General features: G+C 36.2%; 1 long non-coding RNA gene across 1 annotated transcript; it reads left to right on the forward strand.

Moving 5' to 3' along the window:
• Positions 1–1751: 1751 nt before the first annotated feature.
• Positions 1752–20942, forward strand: LOC147835403 (uncharacterized). Its single transcript, XR_015499886.1, has 2 exons — positions 1752–1792; positions 18084–20942. It is a non-coding gene; the product is annotated as an uncharacterized LOC147835403 (long non-coding RNA).
• The last annotated feature ends 680 nt before the right edge of the window (positions 20943–21622 follow it).

Genomic DNA, 21622 nt, shown 5'->3' on the forward strand with positions numbered 1-21622 from the left:
CTACTACTATTACTACTACAACAACACCTTTACTTCTTCTACTTGTGATTTATTATTATTGTTGTTGTCAGTTATTATTACTGTTATTATTACTATCATACATGACTTGCATCGTTGTTACTTGTTACCACTGACTGGTTTCTTTCTATCTGTTTTATTTATATCAGTGATACTTGCTTCATTTATTGACTGTTATTGTCCCTTATGTATGCACTCTAACCTGTCCACCAAGTTACCTTTACACACACACGCACATGCGCGCACACACACCTACCAATACCTGACTATATTGATGTTGTTGTTTTGTTGTTTTTTTAATGTTTTTTTATGTTTCTTTGTATTTGTATGATCCCAATTTATATACCTTTTTGCATATTCTAATAAAAAAAATCATATCAAATTTAAAGGGGACTGAGGCGATAATTTAGTGTACAGTTTATGAGCTAATCGCAAAAGTTTTAGGGGGCTGAGTAGAAGTAAAAGCCTAGCAATGCCAGTGCCCTTCATTAAATAATTGCGTGAATAAGTCATGACAACATTTTATTTAGTTAAATATAACTTAATTTTAAAGGTGTTATAACCAAGTTTAAATTTAATAAAGTTCAATGTAATTTGATCCATATATTGATTAAGGTATTGTTGCATCCTTACCAGCCTTTCTGAAATAAATCAGGGCAAATTATTTTTAAATCTGCTTCCTCAGAGACACTTTTTGGAGGGTTATAAAAAGTTATATTATTCCTCTGTTTCTTTTTGTTATGTCCACGAAAGATGTCACTTTTGACGTAATGCGACTGCAAATAACCTCAGAGTGTCATTTTTTGCAGCATTCTTCGCTCTTGTGGTTTCCTTTGAAGACGTTGTTTTCCTTCCATTTTCTTGAAATTGAATTACTGTAGACTTCACATAAATGTCACCATTAAAGTAGGTTACCCGCATACATTCCCCTTTGACCAGTCAACACAGCTTGTCGTGAGGTGGAAAACATGCACTGGTGCCTTGAGACGGATGAGGCGACAGCCAGCACGGGATTAGCATTTTATTGCAGTATATCTCATCATATTTTCACACACACACACACACACACACACACACACACACACACACACACACACACACACACACACACACACACACACACACACACACACACACACGTTCACCTTCACTTACTGTACCCTCTTCTCAAAAACTCACCCAGGTTTTTGGCTAGATGTGAACTCTTAGGCCTGCTGCCATGCAAAATCACCCACAGATGTAGAAAAAGGGCTTGGAGTTTAACCTGTGCCCTACGGATGAATGGAAATGGATGGAAGACGATGGTCACTTCTGTGTTAATTAATTGCACAGCAAAATGGCATCGCAATAATAAAAAAACATATATTTAATATAAGAAAAAGACATCCAGCGGAGAAAACAAGTTTTACACATCATTTTTTCGAAAAACACATTTCTAAAGGTGCTTGAAACAGGGGCGTTGCGAGGGGGGGGGGCTTTGGGGGCTTAAGCCCCTGATGTATTGTCAAAAGCCCCTGATCTCTTGGAATATGTTGCACTTAAATAAAAATATGTTGTATAACATTTATTTTGTTATGTAAGTACTAAAAATTACCACATACATCACGAACATTCCACTTAACGCAGCGTTTGTGTCAGGTAATTAAACCGTCAGCTGTTCAGCAGTACCTGTTTCTACCGGCAGGTGGGAGTGGCTCTGTTGTCACATGGTGTTAAAAAAATCCCGCCACTGCACATCATTCATTTATTATTTTGAGGAGCTGAAGCTAATGAGGTAATTATACAACTCTTTCGCGAAACTGAATAGTTTTAACTACTGATGAAGCTTGTTTCCACAGTATAAAATGTGTGTAGTTTTGGTGACATAAAATAACTATAATCAGTAAAATGTGCATCATATCAATGTAAATACAAGTTAAAAAAAACGTAAATTGTACTAGCTTTCTAGATATGATATATTTATATGATATAGCAAGTCACATCTGTTTCTGTAATAGTTAAATCACAGTGAGTTTATGCATCTAGCTTATTATTATATAACTATATTCTACTGTAACATGCTATGTCAGTTTGAATCAAATTATAAATCGACTTTCTTATGAAAATACCCAAAATGGTTGGAAGAAGAACACACAGTTGAAGTCTGAATTATTAGCCCCCGTTTATTTTTTCCCCCAAATTTTGTTTAACGGAGAGAATATTGTTTTCAGCACATTTATAATCATAATAGTTTAATTAACTCAACTCTAGACGTTGTTTAAGACACCTCTATACAGCTTAAAGTGACATTTAAAGGCTTTAAAGGCAGGTTAAGGTAATAAGGCAAGTTATTGTATAACGATGGTTTGTTCTGTAGACTATAGGAAAAATATATAAAATCTTAAAGGGGCTAATAATTTTGACCCTAAAATGTTTTTTTTTTTAAATGTAAAACTGCTTTTATTCTAGCTTAAATAAAACAAATAAGACTTTCTTCAAAAGGAAAATATTATCAGACATAGGCTACTGTAAAAAATTTCCTTGCTCTGTTAAACATCATTTGGGAAATATTTAAAAAATAAAATAAAATTCAAAGGAGGGCTAATAATTCTGACTTCAACTGTATAAAACATTTATTGTTGCAGTCGTGTAAATGATCAGTTAAAGCCTTTTTATTTTTATTCAGATCGTATTTTTATTCTACTACAGCAACAGCTGGATGCCTTCATCCATATTAGGGATTTCCTAGAATGTTCTACTACTTTTGTGAAGAATATATATGGAATTTCTGCTCAAGTATAAATAAAACAGGCATTACATGCATTTAAAGTGCTACAATGCCCACATCACCCTATTTTGAGGAAAACTGAAAAAAAATCCCTCTGAAGAAATTTAAAGTAAACATATTTCTAGCATATAGATCTTTATGTTTATTTTTTTGTAGCCTTAGCTAGCCTACTATTTTTGATAGAATTGTTATTATGTAAAAAATAGTAGCCTATTGAATATCGATATTTTGCAAGGTATTGAATTTAGAAATTCCATTATTTTGACAACACTACACCTCAGTTAATCACTCTGTCCAAATGAACATGTTTGTAGCTTTGTATCACATTAGATAACAACTCACACTATTAAAAAAATCATATTTTCAGATTTGAAGACATGCAGAAAATTACATTTTCAAAAAACAAACAGAAACTTCAAATCAGGAGGAGATAGGAGGCTCAAGAGGTATGATATGGCTCATAACAGACTAGTTTTTTTCCTATTTGGATTTTACAAGTCTTAAAAACCCTTTATTTATTATTAACCATTTTTAATCCTGTTAATAAGATTAGAATAGGTATATTAGTGCGGTGAATTAAAACTTCTTTTTTCTTTTTTTTTGAGGGGGGGGGGGGGGGGGGTTCTTTGGGGCTAAGCCCCTTATCCCTTTCGACCCTAGCAACGCCCCTGGCTTGAAATTTTCCCCGGATGTTGGTAACAACCAATTTAAGCCACATATGCAAAGATATCAGATCTAATTACTTTACAAATAAAGTTATGACACAGGGAAAAAGTATTAAACACATGAAGAAAGGGTGGTGTAGAAAGGTAGTGAAAGCCCAGACAGCAGCTGAAATCTCTCAGACGTTGTTCAGCAGCCCTCTGCCCTTCGTCGTTGTAAATGATTATTAGCTGCTTCAGTCCAACATCTACATTAGGAGGATGATGAAGATGATCCAGGGTGGACATTTCAGCAAGACAATGATCCAAAACACAGCCAAGGAAACTCAAATGCTTTCCTAGAAAGAAAAACAAGCTGCAGAATGGTCCAGCCAATCACCTGACTCAAATCCAATACAAAATATAAATTAAAGCTCAAATTTGATGGACGAGACCCACCACAGAACCATCACGATTTCTACACTCTGTTGAAGTCTGTGAAAAACTCACACCTGAGCAATGCTTGTGACTTCACTCTTTATATGAGAGGCGTCTTTAAGCTGCCATCATTAAAAAAGCCTTTTATATAAAGCGTTAAATACATTTCAGTAGTTCAGCATTTTCTTCTTGTGTTATTCCATTGTTTTGACTCATAACTCATTTACAGATGTTTTTGTTTTGCTTTATTTTTATTTTTGTATTGTTTGGGTTTTTACCAAAATCTGGTTTGATTTCATGTCAACTGCTCCTTTAGAAATATTATTCCCATGAAAAAACATGACGTGTTCAATACTTATTTTCCCGGCTGTATATACTGTAGGTGAGCTGGATGGATGAATGAATGGGTGGTGTTCTGAGACAGAGAAGTGGAGGGGGTTTCAGTTCCTTTGCCTTAGGGTGTGCTCACTTTCATTATTAGTTGTCCCCACATTTCACAGTGTTTTTTTTTTTTCTTTTTATTGTCTTTCTTTATTTTTTCCATTCTTCTCTTTCCTTTCTTCCCCTCCTGGCCCTTTTTTCACTTTTCTGTATCCCTAAAAATTATATCAATCCAATTGTTTTACCTCTATTAACTTATATTCTTTATGATAGCAGCATACATGATAACATTATAGTAACATGGAAGAAACCCACAAATTCATGATAATGACATTCTCATTCATGCTAGAAACCTACTAATTCACACTAACGACATGTAAACATTATAGTAAGAATCATGTAGCAGTAAATTATTTTTGTAAAAATAAATATCTTTTTCTCGTGTCTGGAATAGACATTTTATATTATATTTAATTTTCATAAGCGTATAAGTCTTTTTATTTCTTAAAAAAATCATTCATTCATTCATTTTCTTTTCGGTTTAGTCCCTTTATTAATCTGGGGTCTCCACAGCGGAATGAACTGCCAACTCATCCAGCACATGTATTACGCAGCGGATGCCCTTCCTGCTGCAACCCATCTCTGGGAAACATCTATACACACTCATTCACACACATACACTACAGACAATTTAGCCTACCCAATTCTCCTGTACTGCATGTCTTTGGACTTGTGGGGAAACCGGAGCACTCAGAGGTAATTCACACGAACGCAGGGAGAACATGTAAACTCCATACAGAAACGCCAACTGACCCAGCCGAGGCTCGAACCAGAAACCTTCTTGCTGTGAGACCACAGCACTACCTACTGTCCCACTCTGTTGCCCCTTCTTAAAAACATGTTACTGAAAAATAGGCTAAGTTTAAAAGCTAATGGCAGTTTAAAACATATTTAATACGCCAATTAATTAGTATTTTAATGCTTAAATATTCTTAATTGTCATCAAATGCTTTAAATATGTCAGGATTTTGGTAGGTCTATAAAAACTTTTATGGCATTAAATTACATTTTCTTGGGTCTCTCGGTGTCTGTAAAATAATGTAAAAATAGGAGAGCATTTACTGTTGGCTCAGATTCTTAACAAACGTTTTGGTCACACTTTACAGAAGGTTCATTAGTTAATGTTAATTAATACATTTACTAACATGAACAAACAATGAACAATACATTTACTACTGTATTTGTTCATGTTTGTAAACATTAGTTAATGAAAATACAGTAGTTCAAGTTAACTCATGCTGCATTAACTAATGTTAACAAGCATGGACTTGTATGTTAATAATGCATTAGTAAATGTTCAATTATGATTAATAAATGCTGTACATGTGTTGTTCATGATTAGTTCATGTTAGTAAATGCATTAACTAATGAACCTTATTGTAAAGTGTTACCAACGTTTCTAATAAAGTCATAAAATTACAGTCCTAAAAGCTATCACATTCTCAGGCATTCATGCATTCATTTATTCAATTTCCTTCGGCTTAGTCCCTATATTTATCAGGCTTTTTCACAGGGGTATGAACTGCCAACTTATGCATATAATGCATAATTATGTATATGTTGTATGTTTTACCCAGCAGATGCCCTTCCAGCTGTAACCCAGTACTGGGAAACACCCATACACACTCATTCACACGCATACACTAGGGCCAATTTAGTTTATTCAATTCACCTATATCGCATGTCTTTGGACTGTGGGGTAACTCGGGGCACCCGGAGGAAACCCACGTCAGCACGGGAAGAAAATACAAATTCAACACAGAAATGCCAACTGACCCAGCTGGGACTCGAATCAGTGAGCTTCGTGCTGTGAGGCGACAGTGCTAACCACTGAGCCACCATGTCGCCCATTCTCTGGCATTATTAGAATTAATAAAAAACGTAATAACTAATAAAAACTCAAATACAGACTTAATATTTTTTAATTAGCACTTACTGTAATAAATGCCATGAAGGAATTGTGTTAGCTTATTAGTTTTTACACATTTAAGTGGGTTGCACATAAAACAATTTTTCACAAAAGTTGTCCCTCCAAAAACTCTTTTTGTGTTGATTCAGCTCATTTTAAATCATAGATATATACACTAGATATCGCATAGGCACCCTGAGCATGCGTCAATAGCGCCGCCACATTGGTACAGTGCTCCCAGGACAAATGTCATTCAACTGCACTAGTCAAGACAGTGTTATTACGTGAAGATGCTGGACTTTAGCGCTGTCTACGGGTGTAGTAACGAGCAAACAAAGAAAACAAAGCACAAAGGCAGAACATTTCATAGGTAATATTAAGTTTGTTTTCTGGATTTGTATTCTCTGACCTTTTGTGCTAATCAGGTAACGTTATTGATGATAACAGTCACTTAATGCATTCACTATAAGGCAAAGCAGCTCCAACTCGCACTAAACACTCGGCTTATGCTAGTTTTGTTGAATAAAATCAGCAAACAATGCAAAAGAAATATGACAACGAGATGCTGCGCTGCCAGAAACTTGTATTATTGTCGGCTAGTGAAAGAGTCGTTTGGGGGATTCATTCACAAACGAATCGCTCCCTCCGTCAGTATGAGAAATGAAAGCAGGAGAGGAGGTGTGTTTCAGGACACGGATTAGATCAAATTTAACAGGGACGGTGAATAGTACATTTCTGTGCACACAAACACAAGCTTTTTGTCAGGAATGCTCGTGCGGTCACTGATCCTTCAATGTAGAAAAGTGATGTAAAATTATAATTTTCGTAATTAGAAAAAGAAAATTACATACTAACATCCAGGAAAACTCCCGATCATAGATATATGTGTATATGTGTATATCTCTGGCTTTGGATGGCCACAGTCCTCCACTGTACCTTGGTCCCGCATTCATTTCAAAAGAGCGCTACCCTGTACCAAAATGGTGGCGCTATTGACGCATTCCGTCCAATAGACAACAATAGGCCAGGCAACATCTAATGTATATATCTATGATTTTAAATAAGTTTTTTTTTGAGTGTTGTTTGACTAAAAATGCAGTCTTTAGTGTTGAATTAAGGACAAAACACAGAGGAAAAAAGGCATTCATTTTTAAAAGTATCAGGATTAAAGTATCATAGGCAAAAATAATAATAATAATAATTCAGCATTGTTAACCTGGCCTCAATACCGTATGTTGAAAATCTGTCTAGTGTCTGTCTTTGTATAGCTGGCTTCACAAACTCCTGTGACTCATTCTTTTTGATACGTGTTTACCTTTGCCGATCTGTTTCTTATTACTTTCTCTATTTTTATTTTTTTAATTAAACTTTTGGTGTGGTGGGATTAAAGCCTAAAAGAGTTGGCAAAGACTGAATGACAGGAAGAGAAACACCTTCAGCACAGATTGTGAGTCTCAGAGCAGAAGATCATGTTTGAAGGTCTGTGTAATACATGCACAGAAAACCATAAACTCTGTAATAAGTTAGAGATGTTTTCCCTGCTGACAGACTGCTCATGAAAAACAAGTCCTGTGTCATCTAATGCAGGGTGTAGACTGGATGTTTTTACTTTTACTTTTACAATTGTTACTTGTCAAGATGTTCAGCTTCGTGAGATCTAAAGAAAAGGTCAAGCCAGATTGTGCAACCAACTTTAATATCAGATTGAGTGATGAACGTGAATGATTGACAGCGCCAACTGGGGATTCTTTGACATGCAGAATTGAAATGTTACAGCACACACACAAAAAGCCATTGCGCAAATGTTGGAAATATTTGTGTGAGTGTCTGGAGTCTGTCATAGTAGGGCAGAAATAATGTTTATTGTACATACTTTGAATCGAATGCAAGTCAGATTTGAAAGTTTAATGAAAAAGTTAAAAAAAATAAATAAATTGTAATGGCATTTTTAACAGGACATTCACTTTCTTTTTAAAGTGGACCTATTAAGCAAAAATCCGTTTTACTAGGGGTTAAAACACAGTTGTGTGGCAGAAGTCTGTGAATATAACCAGCTTCTTATATTGTAGTAAATGTATTCATAATTTTTTTTTATAATCACACTTAATAAAAAGTCAGCAGAAACACTTTGATTGACATTCTCCCTATGTACGAGGGGGAAAGCCCCGGCCATTAGTGATGATCTTTCCCTCATCAGCATAGGAAGATAATGTTGTTTTTGAATCTCCCACTATGCTGACACATAGCCATTTGTAGCTCCGCCCTCATCTTAAAAAAGCACAATCTCATTTGAATTTAAAGCGATAGCCACCAAATTGCCCCAATTTGGATCGAAAAGGGGCAATTTCAAACATTTATGAAACAATATGTATGGGGTATTTTGAGCTGAAACTTCACATATACACTCTAGTAATGTCAGAGACGTATTTCACAATTTTTTAAAAGAGGCATAATGATTCCCTTTAAAACATATTTCAATAATTGCTATGCTTCTATTGATTCTTCATTATACCAGTTTTTACTTAAAGTTGTCAGACAAATTGTTATCATAAATGCTTTTAAAATATTAATTGTAAAAATTATCATTTTTCTAATATTATTTTCTATTATTTTTTGTGTGTTCATTATAGGCTAATACTGTATTTCTTCATTTACGTATTTGGATTAATCAAATTATGTCTTACTATTTCAATTATTTTTATGGTTTTTTAGTTCTCTAACAAAAATTTTATGTATTTTGATTTAAAAAAAAAAAATTCTGTCTGGTCCTTAAATCATATTGGTTGATAGCCGTGCAATATTCTGCCAGTAACTACACTCGTCCAGCCTCTTCACTCTTCACCCTTGTGTATTGCTGTGCCCACATACAGCGACAAGCAGAGAACACTCTACAGTTTGACAAATAGTGCTGCTGTTGGACAACATAATTTACTTTTGAGGCTTTTTTTAGTCGAGAATGTAGTTGTTTAGATTGCAACTATGCAGTTTATTTATAAGGATAGTGCCTATTTTAAAATATTTATCATTTCTGAGAGAAAGCGCATCAGCGGCTATTAGACTGTCTTTGAGAAAAGATGGTTGAGGGTGTTTATCCACAAGATGGCAACAGAGATCGCAAAATAAACCCTTAGAGAAAAACAGCGTAATTTCAAACTACAGCTGAACAAATCATTATTAAACAGGTAAATGAAGTCAATCTCTCTCTTGTGTATGTTGTAATACTGTATTTATACCACATTGTGATGTCCTGATTGCAACATAAACACTGGGAAAGGTCTCTAGACTGATTGGATTTCATGCCGTTCAGTCTTATGATCTTAAAATGTCAGCAAAATCACCTGCTTTGTCATCACTTTAGACATTATGCTAGAGAATCATTCAAATACTAGATCTAAAGTGACGTTTGTGAATGAGCAACTTTTTTTGTTTTATTTTTTATGTTTTTTAATTTAGTTTATTTAATTCGCCTGTACCGCACGTCTTTGGACTGTGTGGAAAACCGGAGCTCCTTAAGGAAACCCACGCCAACATGCAAATTTCATACAGAAATGCCAACTGACCCAGCCAAGACTCGAACCAGTGACCTTTTTGCCGTGAGGCGACAGTGCTAACCACTGAGCCACTATGCTGCCTAATTTGTTTATCAATTATTTAATTTTAATTTGACATTTTTCTGGAGCAGTTTGTCAGTGTTAGTTTTCACTTGGGCACATTTGACCTTAAAGGGATAATTCACCTAAAAATAAAAAACTCTGATTCCTCACCCTTTGCTTGTTCAAAACCTGTTTGAGGATCTGAGCACAAAAAACAAAACAAAAGATATTTTAAAAAATGCTGCTCACTGTCGTAGTACTTTTTTCCCCACTATAAAAGTCAATGAGTGCCAGCATCCACCATTCTTCAAAATTCATGATAATTTAAAACCACATGAAAGATATTAAATGTTATTCTCATTTTTATAACATTCATTTTTGTGTGAACTATCTTGACCAGACTGAACAGAGGAAAACATTTTAAATCAAAGTAGGTGGAGACCAAAAGCCACACCTACCTATTAAGTGATGAACCAATGGAAGCTCAAAAGCATCCCTGTAGGCACAGGACATCAACATAATGTCAGATTCACATTGTACCTTAACGTCCTGGGGACGTTGGATATTGTTTGGAAATTGGGTTGACATCAGAACCCTCATCAGAATCAGACCGACATCAATGTCCAACATCCAACCTAAAATCAACCAAATATCAACGTCTAATCATGTCACACCTTGACATTGTGTGAACGTTATCATTATGACATCTATCAGACATTTTATTTTGGCTACTTTCCAACGCAACTTAAAATCAACCAAAAATCAACAAAAATCAACGTAATTTGACATCTTTATTGGACGTCAAAATAACGTCCTTGTCACTGACTGGAAATTGAATTTTGATCACTTGACAACAAAACCTAAATCTAACCCAATATTAATGCCTTATGACGTTGTATCCCTACTAGGATTTATCAGTCAGAACAAACCTTTCAGATATTGTGCTAAAGAATGTGAAACCAGTTTGTTCTTCAACTCCCTTTAAAGTACATCAAGTCTTTAGCTTAGTCTTTCATTTATCCCAGTAAATTTGTGGCCAAAAGCTGGCTTTAATTTGCTGGCCTCTATATATAATGATTTTATCCTCCACTCATCTAATGCTGTGCAAAACAGCAGCTCTTTTTGTCATACTTGTAGCTTGTCTTAAACAACTCCTCCTTACCGAGTTAAATTAAAGCGTTACCACAATAGACTTGACCTTTTCCCAGACCTCAAGGCTTGCGGTGTTGAGCAATTATGGTTATTTGGCTTCTGTTGAGGATGATTCTTTGTGTTGGTCTTGCAGAAAATGTCTGTGGAAACTGCCTGGAAAACTTGAAGCAAAATGACTTGCTGTAACAATGAAGCAACCAGAAATTGTATATTTGTAGATTTTGTAATGATCATATTATGATTATTTATTTTTATATTTTTCATGTTTAGAGGAGGGTTGGGTTTCCATCGGCCACAGTCATGAAAAATATTAGCAGAATTGGGAGCTCTTACAGGGACAGTTCACCCAAAAATGAATTGTTTTTCACTATTTACTCACCCTCAAGTGATTCCCTCGGAAGAGCTGGAGGAAGTGTCTGGGCATAGGGAAGTCTGGGGTTCTTTTCTAAGGGTGCTTTCACACTTGGTTCATTTGCCTGGACCGTACCCAAGTTCGATTGTCTCCCCCTGCAACCTCCTCAGCTGGTTTGTGTTCATACTGTCTGATCCCGGTACGCTTGCGTCATCGAGCTGCTGTTTTGTTTACGGCCATTGCTAGGTGACGGTCACGAAACCAAGCGCCGAAATGGAAAGATGTCCGCACACCGCAGTCATTCTGCTTTTACTGAAGCTTTTGCTTTTGGACATACAGAAAGCGACTCGAGTCCATCTGCCGCAAAAAAATATTATAAACATTCAGAACATCACACAGTGTAGAAGCTGTTTTTGTTGGAGACAAGCAGACATCACTGTGTATCACTGTGTTTGCCCTGGCTTAGTCCCGTGCATGTCATCAAGGTACAAAACATGACCCAGACACACACTCACACACACACACACACACACACACACACGAACGAACGTTATGAAAACGATAGTTTGTTGTACAGTCGGCAGTTCACTTCCGTTATTTGGTACGATTGCATGTACATCAGAAGTGAACCGTACCAGAGTTCGCATGAACCGGACCCCAGACCACCTCTTTCAGGCGGACTCGGGTACGGTTCATGGGTGCACACCCACGTTCAGAAGACATGTTCACACTAGCTAAACGTACCGTACTATGACGTCAAATGATACCCGGGTGCGGACCAAAAGTGGTAGTGTGAAAGCACTCTAAGACTGCTGCCCCCGCGACCTGGCCCCGAAAAAGTGGTAAAAAATATATGAATTAATTTTTTTGGGACAACTTATTTGTTTTATGTTCATTCCACTTAAATTTCGTTTGTTAATTTAATTGATTTGGGTTGTGGACAGCACGGTGGTAGATGAATGAATGAATGAATGAATGAATGAATGAATGAATGAATTGGGTTGGGACAACATGAACAAATTTTGTGGACCTTGCAGTATTTACAGGCTATAACGCACTTCATATTTAAAAAAAATGACATTTGCTGTTTGTTCAAACTACTTTTTCAAATTGAGTTTTTCTAAGGGGACAGCTTAAATCTTTTAGATTCAATCCACTTAAATTTGTAAAAACTATCAAGTTAATTTAATTCCTTCATGTCCATCGATTGTGTGAAACCCAGCATTTGTTATAGTGTACATTTTAAATATCCCTCTTTCACATGTCACATGATACTAAAAATAATTTTAAGTTAATAAGTTTTTAGTCTGACTCTTCTATAACATGAAAAAGAAAGTGACGATCTTGCTTGATTTGCTGCTGTGATACAGAACTCTGGGTTCACACAATGTTTTTTTTTTTTTTTTTGCATTACTGCATCTGTGCCTTTCATGCAAATGCCTCGCCGTATCTTAAGGCTGCAAGTGTAAACAGGCTGGCATTGTGCCCCGCTGGGCTCTAGAGACCCTCTGCAGACCTGCCACTTACTTCCGCCAACTTATCCTTTCCACTCTAACCATGCAGACTTCCAAATTGCTCTCAGATGTCAGCCTGGCGTGCAAAAAAAGAAAAAGAAAAAAAGTGCGGCTTTTCCTCTGGGATGCATTTTTCAGTGGGATTCATTAAAATGCCTGAAGACTCTTCTTTAATATAGACTTAATGCAAGTTGCTGTTGCATTATTTTCAAATGGACGTTAAAGGCTCTTTACAGGAGATTGTTTGTGGCTTTTTTACATTTGTTTTTTCCCTTTTTCCCAAATTTTTACTCCAAAAATTACATTTAATGTTTGTTTCAATTAATTATTATTGAGTTATTTGTTTTATGTTCAATCAACTTAAATTTGTCAAAACATTTTAATATGTAACTAATAGCAAATAATTTTAAATTTATTTCCTTCAGGTTGTCCCAACACAAACCGATTGTGTGGAACCCGGCATTTCAGTTTTTTTTTTTTATGTTTTTTTTTACAGTTTTTTGTAACAAATTATGTAAATTATTAGCAATTACTTTAATTATGAATTGTAAAAATTGCTTTTAGACCGTATTGGGGGAGTTTATTAATATATGTAACTTACATCAATTAGGGTATACTCACACTAGGACAGTGGTTCTCAAACTGTGGTATATGTACTACTAAGGGGCACTCGAGCTTCCTTCCAGTGGTACGTGGAGGAATCAAATATGTCATATGTACATGCAACAAATTTCAAAATTTATAAAAAAAATTTGTATATGATTATGATGACATATCTAGGGTCAGATAATCTGTGGACATTTTTTGCTATTTCTGCAGAGAATTTTGTAAAAATCTGTGGATTTATGCGAAATGATTTTAGGAATATCATAACTAAAAACTTAATATATTAAATCAACAAGTAATACATTTTTTTACTTTTATTTAATGTTTACAATGCAAATCCAATGAGATCCACTGATTTGGTAAACAAAGTAAGTCTCTCATATAATATATCTACTAAAAGAACAGAAAATATTATTTTACAAATTGTATTGTAAATAAATCATATGAACATTTTAATATTACTGTTATTATATCACAATAATATTAGTAAATAAACTGATTAAACATAAATGTACACAAGTAAATTTATACCTCAATGACAATGATGTGTGCGCAGATACCGTGTGGGACTACATATAGCCTATATCTCTAAGGTCCAGGCAACTTTTCCAGGTGTTGATGAATTAGCTGCTATATGTTAATACTTTACATTTAAGTACAGAAGTACAGTTTGTTTTTTTTGTTTTTTTTACTTTTTAAGCACAGTGACCTTTCATTTTTAACTTTTAAAAGCATATTTTAATTTAAATGTTGAAGTTTTAATTCTATTTGTTTTGGTATTTTACTTATAAGCACAGTACAGTGTTAATGTTCAAACTTTTTATAATATTTAAAGTGTCTGACAATAATAAATATTTTTAATAATAGAATTTCATCTGCCTCGTTTTTGAACTGTGCAGTGCTGTAAGCTGCTTCATCGGGCTACTACGCAGCTGTATTTCAATACCGCTCATTATGGTGGTGCTTGGAGAGACAATTCTTTTCTGAAGCGGTACTTGATGAAAAAAGTTTGAGAACCACTGCACTAGGGTATCCGAACCATGCTCAGGCACGTTTGACCCCCATTTCTCGGTTTATTTGACAAGTGTGAGAGCTCCGGCCAACTGAACCATGCCTGGGCTCGATTGGAGGGGCTTTGGTGAGGTACTGTACGCTTGTAGTGTGAGTGCAAAGTGCTCCTGAGCACGAAACTGAAGAGGCAACGTCACTTTTAGAGGTTCAAGACACCCTGGAATACTTTTATTTGTGTGTGTTGAGCATTTGTTAAAGGGCCATGAAACCCCCTCGTTTCAGCAGGGTGTTTTCACACCTCTACTTTGGAAAAAGTCAGAAAAGTGGGCCTGTCCAGCTCTGTTTAGGGGGAGTGTCGGAGGAACTAAAGTGGGATGGTGTGGGAGTGTCTATTTGTGCACGCGCGAGTTTCAGAGTCAAAATACACACCCACACAGACAGGAGAAAGTGATGGTGTTTAACCTACATGGACATCTGTAGTCGAATTATTTGCCAAATTATTAAATGTTGGACTTTAACTGCAGTTTGGCTCTTTCATTCAGGGAATTCATTCATGCCTCTCGCGACAAACGAGATATTTGATTCGAGAAACTGCTGCAAGCATGTATTTTTCATGCAATGTTTGATACCGCACGGCGAATGAGAGAAAAAAAAACTCTGCATTTCCCGGAAACTTAGATGCACTCGGGAGGTAGTGTCAGAAAGCCGCGCGTGTTATTCCGGTCACAAAATGCGGTGCTAACATTTCTGCACTCAGTGCAATAGTTAACTTAGATCGATACGAACAAACTGAATAAACAAAGAGCACTGGTCGCTCACTTACCAAATCTGTAGAGACAGGACAATCACCAGCAACTAGAGCCGCGTCTTTATGAAGAGAATACTACAAGCAAATCCAGATTTCAGCGTTTGCAGATGAGAACAGCTCTCAGGTAAACAATAATCTTCCTTAGACACGTAAGTTATTGTTGTCGCGCGTCGCGTACACTGTTAATCCACACGTGATCCAGCTGAGCTCTCACAGAGAGAAAATAAAAACGAAACTTAATGGCAGCAAACTATAAAAGCAACACTTCACGCTTGTTTTGCCAACACAACGTGGCGTCTTTGTGGTGTAAACACGGTGACAATAATGAATATTAATGAAGTTGCACAATAGAGCGCAGTGATTGGTTTGACCCAAGCCTTACTCATGCATTAATGCAACACACTGTAAGACGTAATAAGACTCACTCTGGTACAGACGCCCAGTCTGCACGCTGGAATACAACGCTATTATGTCATGGCCGTGACGCAGCTTCAAAAATTCGTTTCAAACAGGAAGCACAAATTTGCTTGAAATAACGCAAAAACAACCAATTTACACTTTTTAGTGAAATATAGGTGTCCTAATAGTGTTTTTAGCAGTGTGGGACACATATACGACTGTCAACAGCTCAAAAAATGTGTTTTGGTGTTTCGTGACCCTTTTAGACAATGTTAGCACCTGTCAGCTTTAATTGTGGGGAAACTGGATAATGTTGAGCTTTTGTCTGCTAATTTCATCTTCTAGGTTTAAAATAACTTTTGGGATGGAATCAAATTCTGTGATGTAGCGCAAAACTGCAGGTTGAGTGATGACGCGTCTGTTTCTTATTTTTATTCATAGAGTTTTCTTGTCCTACACTCAGAAATAAAGGTACGCAAGCTGTCACTGGGGTGGTACTTTTTCAAAAAGTACTAACATGTACCTTTTGAAAGGCGTTCAGAAAGGTTATAGAGCAGTCATTACTCTTTGATATGAAACATGTGCTCCTCCTCACTTTTTTTAAGAGCTTTACCAAAGTCACTGATTCATTTTCAAAAAACTACATCTATATCGTCTCCTAGATTCCAGCTGATAGACACAGTGTTTATCTCAGGAGTCGAATGGCATCTTTTGCTTTACCGCATTATTACCCCTAAATCAACTTTTTTAAAGCACAAATAAAATTAACCAGATAATCTGATAAAATAAAGCACTGTCTAAATAAATGGCCTCAGATATATGGTGTACTCCTCATCCAGATTTGTTTCCAAACTGTATTTTAGTGCCTCATCTATCATCAGGCAAAGCTGTCTGATAACGAGCCAATGATGAAACTTTCTTGTTGTTTATGTTTGGATGATTTCATCTGAAACCAATGACCAATACTAATGATATCCGTGATTTACCAACTGTATCCACACTGACTCACGAGGGCTTTACTCATTCACTGATTGTTCATGAGAAAGACATTTTAAACACTGATGTGAGTCATTGAATCAATGTTTAAAGGATGAAAAAAGCAGTTTTTCATGGGTTGTGTCATTTTATTAATGTCTCTGCGAGAGTCTTTAAGGAACATGGCACAATGATTTTACTATCATCATTTTTTTTTTATAGATCTACCAAATTGATCATTTTTAGGAGGTTTCTAAAGAGTTCCAACAGAGCATGTCTGTGGGCAAGGCTATAACCATTTTTGTGTCAAGCTGATTTTGATTGATAAAAACATTTTATTGTTGACAGTTTTTTTTCTTTTCTGTGTTGTTTTATGTAGATTTCAAGCAAGTAGTTTGATTTGTTGATGTCACTGAAGTCACACATAATGTATTATTTTACATTTATTTTATTTATGGCAATATATAAAATACAATGTTTTTGTTCATAGATAGATGGATGGATGGATGGATGGATGGATGGATGGATGGATGGATGGATGGATGGATGGATGGAAGGACGTACAGACAGATAGAACGTTAGATAGAACAATAGATTGATGGACGGACAGACAGACAGATGGACGAACGGACGGACAGACGGGTGAATGGATATAATCATTCCTTATTATACATATTTTATTAATTTTATTTTGGATATAGATAAGGGATGGAGGGTAGACAGACAGACAGACAGACAGACAGACAGACAGACAGACAGACAGACAGACAGACAGACAGACAGACAGACAGACAGACAGACAGACAGACAGACAGACAGACAGATAGATAGATAGATAGATAGATAGATAGATAGATAGATAGATAGATAGATAGATAGATAGATAGATAGATAGATAGATAGATAGATAGATAGATGGACGGACAGACAGACAGATGGACGGAGAGTGGGACGGACGGACGGATGGATGGATACATATTTTATTAATTTTATTTTGGATATAGATAAGGGATGGAGGGAGGGTGGACGGACGGACAGACAGACAGACAGACAGACAGACAGACAAACATGCAGGCAGGCAACGTCGCTCCAGGAACAAGTTTGGTGACCCCTGAGCTAAAGAATGATCATATAACTAATAAGTCAAATATATAGCTGTTGTTTTTATTCTTAAATTTTAATAATAATTGTAACAATTATTTGTTTACATCTTCAAATACACAAATAATAAAAATATACAACTTTGTATTTTAAATTATATTTAAAATATAAAATATACAATACTAATAATAATTTAAAATTATTAAAATGAAACTTTTTTTATCTGTATTTATTTATCTAGTTGGACTTTTGTTTCGTGATTTTAAATGGTTAAACTTTTCTCCCATGTCACATATTTTATTTATTTATTTATTCTTCGTTTTATTAATTTCTTTTTTTCTTTATTTATTGTGCACAGATTGAAGTGAGCAGGTCTTGGGGACAGAACAGTCCGTCTTCTCAAAACTACAAGCAACACCACAGTGATCTCATTCATTCATTTATTTTCTTTTTGGCTTAGTCCCTTTATTAATCTGGGGTCGCCACAGTGGAATGAACCGCCAACTTATCCAGTATATGCCCTTTCAGCCGCAACCAATCTCTGGGATATATCCATACACACTCATTCACACTCAAACACTACGGACAACTTAGCCTACCCCGTTCACCTGTACAGCATGTCTTTGGAGGAAACCCATGCAAATGCGGGGAAAACATGCAAACTTCACACTGAAACGCCAACTGACCCAGCCGAGGCTCGAACCAGCAAACTTCTTGCTGTGAGGCGACAGCACTATCTACTGCACATCGCTCACAGTGATCTCCGTGAATGTTAATCTGAGGATTTTTCAGTCCACATCCAGTATATAAATAGCATCTGTGACCTGGACAAGAGCCCTCGGGTCTTTATCCTTTAGAGAAATGATAAAAGAGGGATCTAAACATTCACATATGACCTGTCAGCGCCATCAGTTCTTCAGGATGAGAGACGATATATATTCAGTTTCTGGGCAGTGTCTTTTCCTTCAGCCACACAGAGACGGAATGAGAGTTTTGACCTCTGACCCTGAACACAGAGGTTAGAGATCTGCTATAACAATCAACACCTCCATCTATAAAGCCTCTGAGAGATAAAGAGATTTATATTTTTAACAGACAGGATCAGATTCAATCAACTTAGGCTCATTCTGAAAACGTAGCCATATATACATTTCTGGAGATTTGTGTGTAGCCAGTTGTGTAATTGTGTAGCCAGAAGTACTTGTGGCTGCATATCGCCTTTAAAACAAACACTATTTGTGACACTTTTACTTTTTGTGCTCACTGGCTGACCACTTACTTTCCATATGACCCACTGTTCCCAGTTTGTCCAGTTAGCTCATCATGTATGTCGGCAGACTTGACACAGACCACGATGTTGGGTTTCGAGTCCGGTGTAGAATGGTTCCAGAAAGCAAGTAAGACAAAAACAGAAGCCAAAAAATAAAGTAAATAACAGTGAGAATGTGGTTAAATCTAAAAACTTGGTAAAAATCAGTTGAGGGCTTTTTCTTGATTGCTTTTGAAAAGACTATTGGTGGGGTTTAGGAAAGGAGGAGGGTGGGTCAGTCAGTCAGTCAGTCAGTCAGTCGACAGCGGCCTCTGGTGGATTTACGTGAGAACAGCAGGCCCGAATTGCAAGAGAAATTTGACATCTCAAAAAGCATAAACAGCGGTCTCTGGTGAATTTGTGAAAGCGAAAAACTGCAAAAAAAATAATAAAAGTACCCTGTATTTGGCACTCTCCAGAAATGTATATAAAGGTACATTTTCAAAATGAGCCTGGGTTAGATTCTATACAGAGTGAGCTGATTCAATGTCCACTGCATGCTTTAATCTGTATTTTTATTAGTTTTACATTTGACTATTCAGCTCATCTTTATTTCTGTATTGCTTTTTACAACATAGATTGTGTCAAAGCAACTTAACATTGATTAAAAGTCATGATATTTCAAAATTGTGGAACATTCCAGTAATTCAGGCAGGCAGGAGAGTAGTGTAGAAGGTTGGTGCACACTGTTTGACATTTTATTGCATTTTTGCAGTAACTTACAGGCAGCACTGTTGCCAGTAAGTTACTGCAACTGCTCCTTTACAAATCTTTTCACCAGCATGGACCATGCAACATTTTAAGCTAGACTTTATTGTAGGGATGTAGGGATGAAAAAGGGTCGTAAGGGAACAGTGCAACCCAGGATCATTTTAAAAACATACCCCTATATACATTTCTTTAGAGCCTCTCAAGAGGTAAGTTTTTTTTGCAGTTTTTGTTTTCGCGAATCCACCAGAGGCCGCTGTGTAAGCTTTTTGAGATCTCAAATTTCTCTCGCGAGCGCCGTTCACTCCTGTTGTTCTTGTGTAAACCCACCTGAGGCCGCTGTCGACTGACTGAATGACTGACTAATTGACTGACTGACCGATCGACTGACCCACCCTTCTCCTTCCCTATACCCAACCAATTGTATTGATTAACCCGCCCATCCACTTCTCTAAATCCAACCACCAATTTTCAAAAGCAATCCACAAAAAGAAAAGCCCTCGTATGATTTTGCCATGTTTTCAGATTTGACCAGTTCCGTTATTCACTTGTTTATTTTATTTATTTATTTTTTGGCTTCTGTTTGTGTCTTACCCGCTTTCTGGAACCGTTCTTCACCGAACTTGAACCCTGTTGTTGTGGTCAACTCCTCTTTACATCTTAAGTCTTGATCTCCAGAAATGTATATGGGGCTACGTTTTCAGAATGAACCTGTTTCCTAAATAAGTTTTAGAGAGTAGGGGATTGGTTAAGGAGGCAATGTGAGACGTGGTCCCGCTGTCGAATCTTCGTTAACAAGTTAACTCTTTAAATAAGTTTTCTTAATGTGTGTTTTTTAATGTTTATTTACGGTTGTGAATGTAAATGCACTTGACAGACGTGTGTAACTCTGGAACCGTTGCAGCACCTTCACAGAAGTTATCCTTGTATCCTTGATATTAAATGACAGTTTTAAAAGAATTCTATTGAAATTATTGCAAATACACCAAACAGCAGTAAATGAGAGCGTCTTTATAAGGTTTAGTTCATGTTTTGATTTTTGAAGGTGACTGTCATATTGTGTTCTGTTCTGTGGTGTTTTTGTCCAGTAGAACTGTTTATGCAAGAAGATTTTATAAGCCTGATGTGTTTTGCAGACAGGGCTGAGTGATGGAAAGTGCTGGAAAATAAAGTGGGAAAAGTGTCCCCAAGTTTTAATGAGAGGAAGAGTTTGTGGTCTAGCTTCTGTCTATATGAACTCAGTGTTGGGGGTACACTGTAAAAAATGTGCATGGCCGCCCTGCATTTTTAAGTTGAATCAAATGACCTTATGGGTAGGCCCACACAGAATCTGCACCTATAGAAATCTGCAGAAACTGCAGATTTTTGAGCCTGTTATTCAGTCTTTTTGTTTGCTTATGTAAATGTGAGTAAATCTATATTTATTTGGCTTTTATATTAATTTCATTAATATTATTGAACAATGTATACATGTTTAGATGATTTATGTACAATACAGTTTGTAAAGTTATATATTTTTGTATTTTTAATTTATTATAATCGAGACTATACCACTTTTACCAAACAAATGGCTCTCGTTTGATCTGCATTGTAAACTTTTAATTCATTTTTTATGTCATGTGTTAAGTTTTCATGATTCTCAAAATCATTACACAAAAATCAACATTGTTTTATTTATATCTTTTACGTACAAGTGTACCAGTTTGCACTGCAGTTTGCGAAGATTCGTTGGAACGATGGATTTGGGAAATGCCAAATCAATGAACTATGTTAGTAACCATAGAACTTGTGACCTTGGTTGACTAACCATGGTTTTCGGAAACGCACCCCTGATCAATACTTTGTTTAAAAATCTGTTGTATATGATTTGATAACAGGTA

The sequence above is a fragment of the Danio rerio genome, chromosome 9 (assembly GCF_052040795.2).
Source record: "Danio rerio strain M-AB ecotype USA chromosome 9, GRCz13ab, whole genome shotgun sequence".
In the NCBI taxonomy this organism is placed as follows: Eukaryota; Metazoa; Chordata; class Actinopteri; order Cypriniformes; family Danionidae; genus Danio; species Danio rerio.